Genomic DNA, 13,761 nt, shown 5'->3' on the forward strand with positions numbered 1-13,761 from the left:
ATCATCCCCTCAGCTCTGTCCCCACTCTGACCTCTCAGAGTATCACACTGGGGTCCACCTGCCTCCTGGCTCACCTCTCTCTGGCCCAACACCTGAGCTGCCTCGCCCTCAGGGCCGCTCCACTTCCTGCCCGCTGCTCGGCAGGACCCTGGACGCAATCCCCCCGCCTCCCACCTCAAGACCATGAACGCCAAGGGCAGTCAAGTCCACCTTCTAACCCCAGTAAAGGGTGACTCCAACCCCTTCAATCAGTTCCTCTGCCACCAGCTTAGCTGAGACCGATGTCCATTTCCTGCATGATTCTAACCATCCCGGTGGTTCTCCCGTCTCCCAGCTGACCAGCTACCTACACCTGCCCCGGGAGGACGCCAAGCAACCAGGAGAGAGAAAGCAGAAGCAGGAGGCATCCCTGCTGTCCTCCACCGAGGCACCACGCGGAGCAGTGAGGTCCGAGTCAGGTCGCTACCGGAGAGTGACACAGAAGAGCACACAATTAAGAGCTGTTTCACAGCCTAAGACTCGGGCTCAACACTGCAGAGACGAAATGAGCTCAGGAAGTAACGAGCCGTAGGTGGAACCGCTGCTTTAGGGACTCTAAGTGCCAAAGCACCCCAGCGGAGGGAGCGACTACCGTGAAGATCAGGGTGGAGAGAAGATGTTTGATGACATTTCCGGGTCAGCGTGTGGGAGGCTGATTGCAGTCATTCAGCAAACACCCACCACCGTCTACCAAGCGCAGAGTGTTCCTCCACGTAAGGGACACAAAGACGACTAGCAGACGGCTCTCTCCTCGGGAGGTGAAGGGGATGGTGGGGTTCTGGGGTCCGGGATACAGGAGTGTCGTCAGAATCCGACCTCAGGCAGACCCTGAGGGCACATCCCAACAGCCAGGTGAGTGTCACACCTCCTCTCCTCAAACACCCAGCCCCGCCAAGGTGACGACCGACTTCCTATTCCACTGAAAACACAGGAAGCCCTCACTGCCGCGTCCACCCACACTTGCCCCCTGGCCCGCGGAGCCCGCTTTCTTTCTAGACCCGCAGAGGAGCCTCTGCCGTGCCCAGACCCCAGCCTGTCCTTCCGTCTCTCCTGACCTTTGACTGGCAAGGTGAAGCCTTCCGTCCATGTTCCTGCATGCATCCCCAGGCACCCGCTGGGGTATTTACAGGGACCCACAAAGGCAGTCCACACCACGACAGCGGCCGCTACAAAACACGAGGGTATGCCCGGAGGACGGGTGCTGTAAGGCTCGCGGGCTCGCTCTGCCCGCGCACAGCCGCTCCTCTGCCCGAGCTCCTTCCCACCGGGCTGATCCCAGCCTCACTGCTGCCCCTGCTTCCTGGCTGTTTCCCCCAGCACAGGACTATCTGAAGCCCTGGATGTTTAGTTTGTTTCTCTAGGGTGTGTCTCCCATCACTACAAGACAAGCTGCACGAGGGCAAGGGTTGTTGCCTATTTGTCCATCTGGGTCCCTACTTTCTTCCCAGAGTCCAGCCAGCGGCCAGGCCACGGGGCTTGTTCAGCAACAGCTGTCCAGCCCTGCCATTTCAGAGCTGGGTGGCTCTGGGCACATTCTCACCCTCCCGAAATCTCACCTGCATCCTTTTTAAGATGGGGGTGCTGATGGTACTTACTACATGGGACTGTGGTGACGATGAGATGACGTAAAGTGTGTTAAACATTTTAGCACACTTTCTGGTAGGAGGTAACTGCTCTATGGTATTTATCCTATCGTTATTCAGGATATTGTAAGTGTACATCAGCATCTAAGTTGACCTGAAGTCTGTCCAGTCCCCAGGAGGTATTTGTTTGGGAATTTTGTGCACTGGCATCAAAAAGAAAAACAAAATGCCTGGAAGTTTGCTTTCTTGCTATTATTTAAGATTCCATTTAAAACCAACCCTGACTTGAACAACACTGAGCGGACAGCTTACGGCACTAATGCTCAGGTTCTAGAGTAAAGATGATGTTCAGTAGTTTAGTAAGGAAGTCATGTCACCCAGCAGGCAGCCCACGTCAACCGGCCATCAGAGCCGGTTCCCCGGCCCGGCTGATGGACCACGGGCCTCACCTCGGCCCTGTCACCCGTGTCCTTCCCCCTCTGGTGCCAGGTACTGCTGTCCCCACCTCCCAGCTCTCTGGTTCCAGGCTGGGGGGTCTCTGTTAGCACGGGGGCAGTAGGAAAGGAAACGTATCTCTGTGTACCTTTATTTTCCCTTTAGGGTTTACATGGAAAAAGACAAGGTGGGGTCCTTCTTGCCATTGTTGCTGGGATTAAAAGTCGTCTAAAAAAAAAAAATCAAGTTGGAGCTCTGAGTGCATTTTCCCACAAAACCATGTTATATATAATGGCTCCTTTCGATGGTACTATGAGTAAAAGCAGGATACTCTGACCTGTCCTGGAACCCAACCACAAACTGACATGGTTTCAACGAAAGGGCGTGTTCAGAGTCCCCAGCGAAGGATTTACAAGCGCACATTCGAAATCCAGCCCAGGTGAAAGCGGAGGGCGCTGACCCTCAGTGGGTCTGGCAGCTTCACAAAGGCAGCACACGCGTCATGAAGCGGGGGACGACGCCTGTGAGTCCCACGCACGGTGGTCCAGGGCTACTTCCTTCCAACGTGGATGGGCACCTGGGCTCCGCTCTCTGATACCAGGAAACGTGGTAGAGGATGCTGCATGCCCTGCAGGGTCTGGGGAGTGACAGCTGCTTAACCAAGGTTCCTTCCTCCCTCCCTGCCCACTGGTGAGACTTCCGTGTCTATTCTTCTTACTTGGTTTTGTCTGGTTTTTTAATTAATTAATTTATGGCTGCGTTGGGTCTTCGATGCTGTGCGCGGGGCTTTCTCTAGTTGCAGCGAGCGGGGGCTACTCTTTGTTGTGGTATGCGGGCTTCTCATTGCGGTGGCTTCTCTTGTTGCGGAGCACGGGCTCTAGGCGTGCGGGCTTCAGTAGTTGTGGTGCACGGACTCAGTAGTTGTGGCTCACGGGCTCTAGAGAGCAGGTGCAGTAATTGTGGCGCACGGGCTTAGTTGCTCCACAGCATGTGGGATCTTCCTGGACCAGGGCTCGAACCCGTGTCCCTTGCCTTGGCAGACGGATTCTTAACCACTGCGCCACCAGAGAAGCCCCTTGTCTGTTTTCTTATGAGTCCATTTCTAACACTTCTATATGGAAAAAAAATTGCAAAGTTTTGCCAAAAATCCAAAAAATGGTCATCTGCCCATTTCTTCTGGCTGACACATTCTGCCTGCAAATGGCAGCTTCTCCCTTAGGAGGAAATCTTTTCCATCAAGGAAGCCCTTCTGCCTTCCAAAAGCCCAGGCCAAGATGGACACCAGCATTGTTGCTTCCCGGAGGGGGAAGCTCTGGCAGCTGGTCACCCTGCACTCCGTGGAAGAACTCGGAGCTGCATGAACCAACCACCCGAATTCTCAGCCTGCCTTCCGGTCCCTGTGATCCAAACACAGAAGTAAGAGAGGCTCACCTAACCGGAACTGCGCGCGTCACCCGTCATGGTGGTCCCTTAAGCACACGAGCAGCAAGCAGTGAAGACGACTGCTCAGGGTGAAAGGCGCCTCCGAAAACTGTCCAGGGCACTGGCTTCAGGGGCCGTTTCTCCTTCCTGACCCCTCAGGCCCTCCTTCCTTCCCCTGTACCTCCCCACCTTCCCTACAAGGCTGGGCTAGCTCTCGCCAGTCCTACAGTCTCCTTGGAGGAAGACTTTCTCATCCAGCATCGCTCATTCTTCATCCTTTGACACAATCTGATACAGAGCTTCCCAGTGAGCGAGTGCAACCCCGTGAGCGAGTGCAACCTCGCTTTCGAAGAGCAACCCGAGAGGCGGAAAGGGGACGGCCCGAGGACCTCACTCGACCTCCTACCACCCTGTGTCTCAGAACAACATTTGCGGAGTGAGCTGCTGTGTGTGAACGCAAGAACACGTTCACAGGAGAGTGCAGTGCTCGTCAACGTATTTTTTTGGTGTCTGCCTCCCCCATTTACTTGGAGAGTCATTTTGCCAAATAAGAAATCGTATAGGCATTTTGAGAAGCACAGTGAACTTCCATCACCTGATGTTTATCTGGATCTTCTGAAACAGTTGCTGAAAAAGCACATCACATGTTGATATGAAACTGTTTACAGGGAAACGTATGCAAAAGAGAAAGCAATGTCTAAAACATATTTTTACTGTTCCCAGTGACTGTGAAAAAAAAATCCGGAAAGTGGGGGAAGAAAAGCAACAGCGGTTTGGACAATCAACAGCTGTGTGACCAAATTAACAACTTCCTTTTGAAATGATGACTCCAGCACCTTGAGCAGTATGGACTCCTTGATAAGCTCCAGGAAATACATTATACTTCAGTAATAATGAGTGATTTCAAAGATAGTAGAGTATAAGATTTACTACAGTCTAGGGAAAATATTTTGGGGAAAAAGAGCAACTATGCTCAAAAATAGTATAAAGATTACAGCTCTTGAGAAAACAACACAGTAGAGTTTTTTAAAGCTCAACTGCAAGGCAATGCAGTAGGTGGTTCAACTCTTACTAAAAAGCTTTCAAAGTCAACGAAAACCCAGAGCCCACAAGCCTATAATGAAGCACCCCGGGGCTCCTATAACCAGGACACCAACCTCTTGCTTTCCAAGTCAGTGTTCTCACCTAGGAACACACTGGGTGTGCAGATATTACACCATTTCAAGCATGCAGGCTACTGGACCGCACCAGCTGTCAGAATGTTATGATTCACGGGTTTCACAGTCACAGAAAACAGAGCTGTGTGATTGTCGACCACCTACCCCGAACTCTTCACCCAGAGCACCAAGTGTTCACACAGCCAAAAAGACGGTTAGGATGCTGGCGTGCTTGATTATTCGCTGTGCGTGCCTAGTTTCTTAGTAATGGATGTGGTGTGGGCACCCGGCAACCCAGCCCCATCCTTATTCAAAACACAAAAACTAGATTTAGTGTCAGATCAATCTTATTTTATATAAAATAAATAGAAGAAATAAAAAACATAGCTTAGAGATTAGTTGGAAAATGTGTTGATTATATATTGATTATATACCTCTTGCCTATTTGTGATACCCACTGTTAAGGAGGGACTAACCACGTGACTTCCTCTCTCTTCAGGTCGGACTCCGGACTCTTCCAATCGCTCCAAGGCACGGGGACCCCTACTCTCACCCGCAACAACGTAAACCCACGTGAACAGACCAGGGAAAAAATAAAATTCACTCAAACCTCTCATCACTAAGTCAAAGTCCCCCAGCTCTTGAAACAAAGAGTCCTCTTCCGTTGGGGATGGAGGAAGACCGCACGAAGCGGCTACCTCTGCACTGCGAGCTCAGAAACGTCCCCTACCCCACTCCTCGATGACCCTGGCCAGTTCTTCCTCAGACAGTAGTACTGCGACGGGACCCCTCGTAACACCAAGCAAGAAAATGTCCTCCACGGCAGAGCTGGGCAGTTTCCGAGGCTCTTGGGACCGCTGCTGAGCCTGGGGGGCGGGGCGTCGGGGGCGGCATCCCGAGGGCAGGTCACCCGGGAACCGAGCCTTCCCGCCTCCCAGGCGAGGGTCTGTCCACTCGGCCCCTCCCTGGGGCCGCAGGGCACACGCAGCTCGGGCTGGCTCGGCTCCCGGGGACCGGGGTCGGATGAGCTCCGCGCGCAGGGAGCCCCGGGCCGCCGTACTCCGCGCCCCGGAGCCCCGCACGCTCGCCGCCCCGAAGGGAAACCAGACCCGGGCGGCGGGACCGCAGCCGCGGGGGGCGCTGCCCGAGGGCCGCCGGCTCCGCGCCCCGCGCGCAGGCCACCCGGCCTCGCCGCTCCCCCAGGCCGGCGCCCACCCCCCACTCCGTGCGCGGAGAGCACCAGCGCCCCGCAGAGAAGAGGGTGTGGGGGTGCAGGGCTCGGGAGGGACGGACCCCCTCACCACACCCCGCCGGCGACAGGAGATCACCGCCCGCCCCCTCCCCGCCAGCTCTGCCGGCCGTGGTCTGGGGCAGCCTAGCCTCCCCGGCCCCCGCACGGTCCGAGGCGCCCAAGCCCCTGTGGAGCCAAGCTCTCTGCGCCGCTCTCCGACCGCAGGGCAGGGAGGGCTCCGCCAGGGGCCGCGGCGGGGCGGGAACGCGGGGCTGCTGCCCGCCGGCCCCCTTTTCCTCCCCTACCCCACCCCCACGCCGCCCTACCTGCCGTCCGGCCGTGCCCCGCCGCTCCGGGACCCCCAGCGTGCCGGGAGGACCCGCCGTGGACCGCGCGCCAGACTGGGCGCCTCTGCGACTCTGGAGGCCTGACGCCCCGCCCGCGCGCCGGGGCAATAAGAGTCCACGGGGCCGCGAGGGCGGGGAGGGGGCGGGGCAGCCTGGGCCGAGTTGGGGGGAGGGGAGAGGAGGGGGGGCGAGAGGAGGGGAGAAGGGGGAGGGGAGGGGGGAAGGGAGAAGCGGGCTGCCCGGCAGGTTGGCCGCGCGCCCGTCCCCAGTCCCCACCTCCCGGGTAGCAGCCCCCGCCCCGGGCAGCACCTTCCAGGAGGGATGGATAACGGGAAAGAGTTTAGCTTTTTTTCTAGGCCAGTAGGGATGTTGGCTGCATGTCGGATGATTTGCCCCAGGTTTTGGGTTTTCTCGTTTCTGGACTAAGAAGGAAAGTCCAGGACCTCTGCTCCAGGGCAGCATTCCAGCGGGATGGAGTGAAACCCGGCGGAGGCGGGGGCGGCCCGGGAAGAAGGGGCTGCGGGCGTCGGCCTGGGCCGGTGGATCGGAGCCCAGCTCCTGCGCGCCATCAGGTACCGTCAGAAAGACTGTGCAGCACTTAAATCCCAAAGCCTACTGATCGTGTGGAACGCTTCTTTCTTTTTTAAGGAAGAGAGAGGATAATTTCTAGATTTCCATGAACAGTTTACTCTGTTCCGCTTATCAATGAGTAACTGAATTGCGGGGCCCTGAGGGTAAGAAGTGCAAGGCGTTCTGGTTTAGCAACGGTGCCTATCTTGTGCTCTTCTGCCGTCAACTTCTAGAGGCCCTGAGTCACTCGGAAGTTTCTATAGAACTGTTTTCAAGGAGGAAATGGACTCATTAATTCCACAATTAATTTCTTACGTAAAGTGTGTGACTTCCTGTGGGCTTAACCTTAAGTCCAGGTCGGCGACTTCTCCTTTCACTAAGCCAGCTCAGGACGCCCCTGGCTCCGCACATCCCCTACAGTTGGGTTAGCAGTTATTTCTGGCCTGTTCCTCCTACACCGCGTACTCCTTGACCATCAAGTCCATATCTCCTCTACACACCACGAACTGTCACGAACATGAATGGATGAATGCTAATAGATCGCATATATTGAACACCCATGGTTGTGTCCAGCCCTTTCTGTAAAATGGTCACCAAGAAAACGCCAGTAGATGTCATCTAGGTTTGAATGCCAGTGGCCACAGTAACTAGTCTAGTAATTCTATCCCTGTCTTCAGTATTAATATCGAACAATAGGGTTTCTGGGTTCACAGCCCTGAGACAGAGACTCTACGTCTCTCTCTCTCCCAGAAATAGTGTTAATGATTTTTAGATTAAAAATGATGTCTGTAAAATACTCAAAACAGTAAACCCAGAGAGGATGGTTCCCTGTGATTCAACCCTCAGAGATAAACACTGTTAACAGCCTGCAGTATCCTCTTCCAGACTTTTCTGTTTGTGCATTTCAACACGTATTCAACACACAGATTAGATCATCATTTCCATATGATTCTGTAAACTACTTCTTTTTTAACCTACAATATACCATAGTCATCTTTCCAGGTCTACTACAAGGCATTATTCTCTTTTCAATTTCTGCAAGGAACAAGGGTAAAAAGCTCAGTACATCACTGTTTAACTTTGCTTTTCTTTCAAGTTTTGGTGTGCTCACTCCCGGGCAAATGGCCATTAGGGCTGCAGGAATGACATCAGTGGTGCACTGCAGGGTTTTCCAGAAGGCTGCACTTGACATGCTGAAGTGGGAGTTAGGACTTAGTGGTCTGTGCCATTAACTGTGGAAGTCTGTAGTTTTAAAAAATTTTCATAGCAAGGGGATTAATCTGATGAATTTTAAAGCTACAGTTCTTAAGTGTTGTGAGTTTATGATTTAGGAGTCCGTTCTCAACGTAAGCGCAGAAAGAATGAAATGGATAAGGCTGAGTGACCAGTACCACAAGCTTGGGAGAGTGTGTAGGAGGAAATAGACCCAGAGGGTTGGTGAACTACCAGGAAACATCCAATTCCTCTCCTCTCCAGAGGCAGCAAGGAAGGATGACCCAGAGATCCGCCATCACTGCCTTACTGTTACCTATTATAGGAGCCCAGAAATGTGAAGCAGTTTCTACTTCTCACAGGTCAGATCCGGGAGGATTTCAGAACTGGTGCAAAACACTAAGTCTTTTAATGCTTTCAACTTTTAAAGATTTTAAGCGTGCAGTGGGGGAGGCGTGGGTACATCTTATATATCACTTTGGCAAGTCCAAGATTTGTGACAACTGTTATCAGTACTGATAGGAATCCTGCCAAGCTTGAAAAGAACATGCATCCCCTTGTGTGCTCCGAGGATGCTGAGCAGCAACCTTCTCCTTAGATTTTCTCCTCTCGCTCCCTGAGCTAAAACTTAGAGCTCTGTGGCTTTAGGGCAACAGGAAGGGGTGGAGAACACACCTGCATCCACTCATACCCCCCAGGGGCTGCGCGCCGGGACTCCCACTGGCCCCCGGGAGCATCTGGCAGAACCTCCTCTAAGGTTCCTGTCTCCAGGGTCACTTTTGCACACTTGGGCTCCAACACCTGTGGCTTCAAACGTGCACATTTAATCTGAGATGAAGTAGTTTGCTCAACTGTCTAACTGTTTGGGGAGGAGCGTGGAATGGGTGAAGTTAATCCTTCAAATCACTCCTTGTTTCTCCTTCTCACATTCTCAGGAAAAGAATGAAGCTCAGGGTGGTTAAAAACTAAAACGGCAGCAAAAGCTCAAAACAAATGGTATTCACTGAAAAGACAAGGGAAGCCAGCCACAGAGACCCGACGGCTGGCAGGGAGCACACGGCCCCTACCTCAAACATGCCCGGCATTGGTGATACTTTATAAAGTGGATACGATGAGCAAATCAAATCCATGCCTTCTCACCAAATGCCCACTAGAAAAACTACACCACAAGTCACAGCGCCCAGCCACGCTGTTCTAACACGTAAAGCCAAAATCTACATTTTCCTTCCTTTTATTTACAGGTATTAGTATATCTTCAGGCATTTTGCTTAAAGTAATATTTTAATGAAAAGTACCAAAACCTTGAGATTTTCTCAGAAGATTCTTGGCCAGTGGGCTGGCACGTATTTCCGCCGAGGGATCGATGGTGAATATAACAGATGTTCTGATAGCAATTCAGCATAAGGGTCTATTTCCACTCACTTCCGGTGCTTTGATATTATTTTTAAAAACCTGTGGATTTAGCTCTTGCTGTATTTTTAAAAGGTACAAGATCTTGTCTCAGTGGTCCATTTCTTCAGTTGTAGAGATTACTTTTGCAAGGAATCCCAACTCCATTCAGCAAACAAGAACAGACTAGGAAAATGGTAGAGCAGTTACTGACCTTACCTGACACTGGTTCCAACTAATATTATTTTTCAGAAAATGTTTCTGAGAGGAGAAGGCTTAAGATCACCTTTCATTCTATTCACGTTTAAAATGAGCACCTTCAAGAAGCCTTGGACCACTTTGAATCTGCACTCTTTGTAATTAATTGCAGCATTTTTAAAGAAACATATCTGTTTCCGTATCAACAATTACCAAATTATTTTAACGAAAGTGCGAAGTCTTTAAAAACGTGGGTCTTCTCAGGAGGCTCAGCCCCGTGCACTATCTGACCATGAATGTGGACTCCTGGGGGAGAAGGAAAGGGCAAACCTCCGAGGACAATTCATACTTTCAACATAAAAACAGAGTGTGTATCCCACTGGCCAAGATAACTTTCTGGCTCTTTGGTTTGTACATAACTTTTTATTAAGGGCAGGGAGAAAGGCCAAGGGGAAAACAAAGGGGATTGTTTGTACTTGTGTAAAAGTGACTAGAGCCCAGTGGACGTAAAATACTAAGTGAGAGGGAACATGGTCCCCAGAAGGGCTGCAGTCATGGAGGTTAAAGAAAGATCGTGAAGTTGTAAACAAAAGAACAGATTGAGTTTGCCAGAGCAAACTAGGCCTTGAACCTGCAAAGGACTCCAGGGTAATCACAGATTCAGACCAGCGGGGGCCTGAGAAAGGGTGCCCGAAAGGGCTGGGCTCTGGAGACAAGATGGGCCGGGTCCACCCAAGGCTGCTGCCATGACCTTGAACTCACAGAGCTCCTGTGTTCTCATCTGTAAAGTGGAGGAAAGGCATTTCCCTTGGCCTGCCTAAAAGAAGATAAATGAGATGCTGCCTGGGCAGCCGTAACACAGTGCTCAGCACATGGTGGGTGGCCTTGGTTTTCTTGCCCCTTTAATGTGTATGTTTATATCTTTACAGTATCTAAGGAATTTTTTTTTTTTTTTTTTTACAAAACACAGTACTTAGGAGCAGAGTAAAAAGTAATAATCTGACATGATGCTGGTCATTTCACACACATTCTCCCATTTTATATGCCTGTACAACCCATGGGAGGTATGGCTGTTACCATCACGCCCCCTTCATGGAGGGCAGTGACCACAGAGAGGTTAGTAACCTGCCCAAGGACACAGAGCAGGTCAGGGGAGAAGCAAGAGCATGAACTGTTGGGTCCAGAACCCAAACTCCAGGGATTCTTAACTCTGGAGTGAAAAGTACATACACATGGAAAGTCCCTCAACAACCTCGGGACACTAAGATCTCCATTAGTGAATCGTTCTCACCAAGTTGCATTGTGCACAAGAACGTCTGCTTGACTTGAAATAGTTCAGGCAGCTCTAAACATGTCCTGCTTCACCCACAGAAGAATCTGACTCATTACTGAGTATCCTCTTCCAAATCAAATGAGTTATGCTGGCTCCGATGGAATCACCACAGATTCCACACGGATTACTGCAAAGGCAGAGTGAAAAGTAGGCCTTCGCCTTTTTCTGTGACTCTCCCGAGTGAATGATGAAATACTGCTGTGAGCTGGCTTGTTAGTGTGACTCTGTCCTGCGTAAGAACCACCTTCGGCTGAGTCCTACAAATGTAGTCACTGATAACAGACACATAGGCCATAATGTCACATTTTATATGAATCGCAGTGGCAGTTCATGAAGTTACGGGTGAGATTTCTCTTAATGCTGTTACCTCTGGTGACACCCTAACAAGGAATCTTGTGTTGCTTTTTGCGCAGCTTCCTTTGGATGCTTCGAAAACCTGCGGACCAGCCATCATTCAACGGTTGCTCCCAGAAATACAGGATGTCAAACAACCTGGTGACGGATCTGCTGTGGGTGATGCCATGGAGACCAAGGAGCCCAACAGGGTGTAGCCGGGGCCACGTGTACAGCGAGGAAAAGAGGGCTGTTTCCCACTCCTGAAACCCTCACTCTACCGCATCTGTCACTTCCTCAACTGGAGTATCCATCCATTCCCTTGAATTAATAAGCTCATCTTCTGGCTCTAATGAATGGGATTATGTTATCTGAAGTGCTTAATTTTCTTCCTTCGGGAAGTACACAGGAATTTGCTTGGGTGCTACAGGGAAAGGCTTTCTAGCAGAGATTTCCACCTACTAAGAGGATCGTTGAGATTATTTTATGGCACAGATCTCTGACACAAAAAATGTGCAAACCTAGACTCTGGTACTGAAAAGGACGGAAGAGAGAGCGACAAGGGTAAGTCAAATATTCCAATTAAAGTTTCTCTAAGAATAGAAATTTAATAGATCCATTTTATACTGGAAAATCCCCTGACTGTATACCCTAAGACACATAAAGCAAATATCTGGTAACATCGGGAATTTAAGAAATTAATTTATCTGTATATAGTTTATGTGATTCATCGTTAAAACAATTGACTTAATGTTGATACTGCCTGTTACGGGCCCCTGATACAACGAAGTACTAGATTTCAAGAGAAAAAAAATCAAGACTTTTCCCTAAGATTCCATTAGGTATAAGGAATATTCCCATTGTTCCAAAGAATTGAGATCACGGTTCTTATATCAGTGTATCATCTTTTTCGCTTTGCTGATAGTAACCTTAGAAAGAGTTAACTGATTTTGAGGTAATCTGGTCACATAATGGGATGATATCGTATCTTCAAAGAACGATTCAAAGAACCGGGTGGCCCAGCAGTGTTTCCAGATGGACTTTTTTTTTTTTAATAACATGCAATGAATTGTGATGAAATGTGGCACATGAAGCATCCAAAGAGAGAAGCCTGTGCTGACGGAAATTGGAGTTTAGGGCACCCGTTTTAAAGTTGTACACAGTGCTCTGTGTGAAACAGATAACCAACGAGGACCTACCGTACAGCACAGGGAACTCTGCTCAATACTCTCTAATAACCTAAATGGGAAAAGATTTTGAAAAAGAATAGATACACGTATGTGTATAACTGAATTACTTTGCTGTACGCCTGAAACTAACACCGTGTTGTTAATCAACCAGACTCCAATATAAAATAAAAATTTTTTTAAAAAGATTAAAGGGCTTCCCTGGTGGCACAGTGGTGGAGAGTCCGCCTGCCGATTCAGGGGACACGGGTTCGTGCCCCGGTCTGGGAAGATCCCACATGCCGCGGAGCGGCTGGGCCCGTGAGCCATGGCCGCTGAGCCTGCGCGTCTGGAGCCTGTGCTCTGCAACGGGAGAGGCCGCAACAGTGAGAGGCCTGCGTACCGCCAAAAAAAAAAAAAAAAAAAGATTAAAGAGAAAGAAAAGCCTCAGTTTTCTCATCTATAAAATGAAGACACTATTATCTTCCTTGCATGATTGATGCAAAGATTAAATGAGTGTAAGTAAACACGTAAAAACAAACAAACAAAAAAGTTGTAATTTCGGAGCAAAGTTGACAAAGTGAGATTTGGAAAGTAAAGTTTTCAATGCAAGAAAAGCAGAAAGACAGCATCCACCATAAAGACTAACTTCAGCCCTACCTCCTTCAGACCAAGCCTCTGCAGAGCACGACCTCAATATTAAAAAGCCTCACTGGAGATGGATGTATTAGCGACGGGTCTAGACACATCTCAGCCACTGTCGCTCTCAGGTCCTGAGCCGACAGGCGGCAGTGTTAGATTCCACCTTCCCTCGTGCGCGGCGGGCAGAAGCCTGGCCCAACTTTGGTGCCACTGTGCCCTTGTGACACCCTACAAAGCCTCTGTCCCAGCAGTGGATGGACTGGCCAGACAGAAGTTCTCCTCTCAGATCGGCTCCATTTCAGAGCTCAGAGGCGCATCGCAGGGGGATTCATTTGGGATTCAGTGCCCTGCCTCGGGGTCAGCATGCCACGGCCCAGCGAGCAGCCCAGCGGGGCGTGCTGGCCGGGCCAGGAGGTGGTACTTACGGAGAAAGGGATCACCCAGTCCTCAACCCCCCTGTTGCTCGGAGAGAAGCATCTAGAAAAACAGAAGTGGAAGGGAGCTAGTTCTGGGTTACAAGGAGGGCAGCTGTGGTCAGGACGGTCATTGTCTGTAATCTTGGGCAGGGCCAGCTCATCCGACAGTGGGTGCCGGGGCTCAGGCCCACACACTTGTGGCAGCCCACAAAATTTTTTTTAAATTTTAGATAATTTTAAACTCGGAAGAAAAAAAATGAACATAAATGACCGTCGTCGTGATGACTA

The 13,761-nt window shown here is 50.5% G+C and overlaps 1 protein-coding gene across 2 annotated transcripts in view; it reads right to left on the minus strand.

Moving 5' to 3' along the window:
• The window catches only part of PALLD (palladin, cytoskeletal associated protein), a 394,011-nt gene that overhangs the window by 78,544 nt on the left and 301,706 nt on the right, over positions 1-13,761 (minus strand). The window contains exon 1 of one of the 2 annotated variants that reach the window (XM_060015319.1): positions 6,194-6,279. The exons of the other annotated variant lie outside the window; for it this stretch is intronic. The gene's annotated coding sequence lies outside the window, so the exon portion shown is untranslated. Of the gene's footprint in view, positions 1-6,193; positions 6,280-13,761 lie in introns of those variants that run through there. 2 annotated transcript variants of the gene reach the window in all.

This window comes from Delphinus delphis, chromosome 6 (genome assembly GCF_949987515.2).
Source record: "Delphinus delphis chromosome 6, mDelDel1.2, whole genome shotgun sequence".
In the NCBI taxonomy this organism is placed as follows: Eukaryota; Metazoa; Chordata; class Mammalia; order Artiodactyla; family Delphinidae; genus Delphinus; species Delphinus delphis.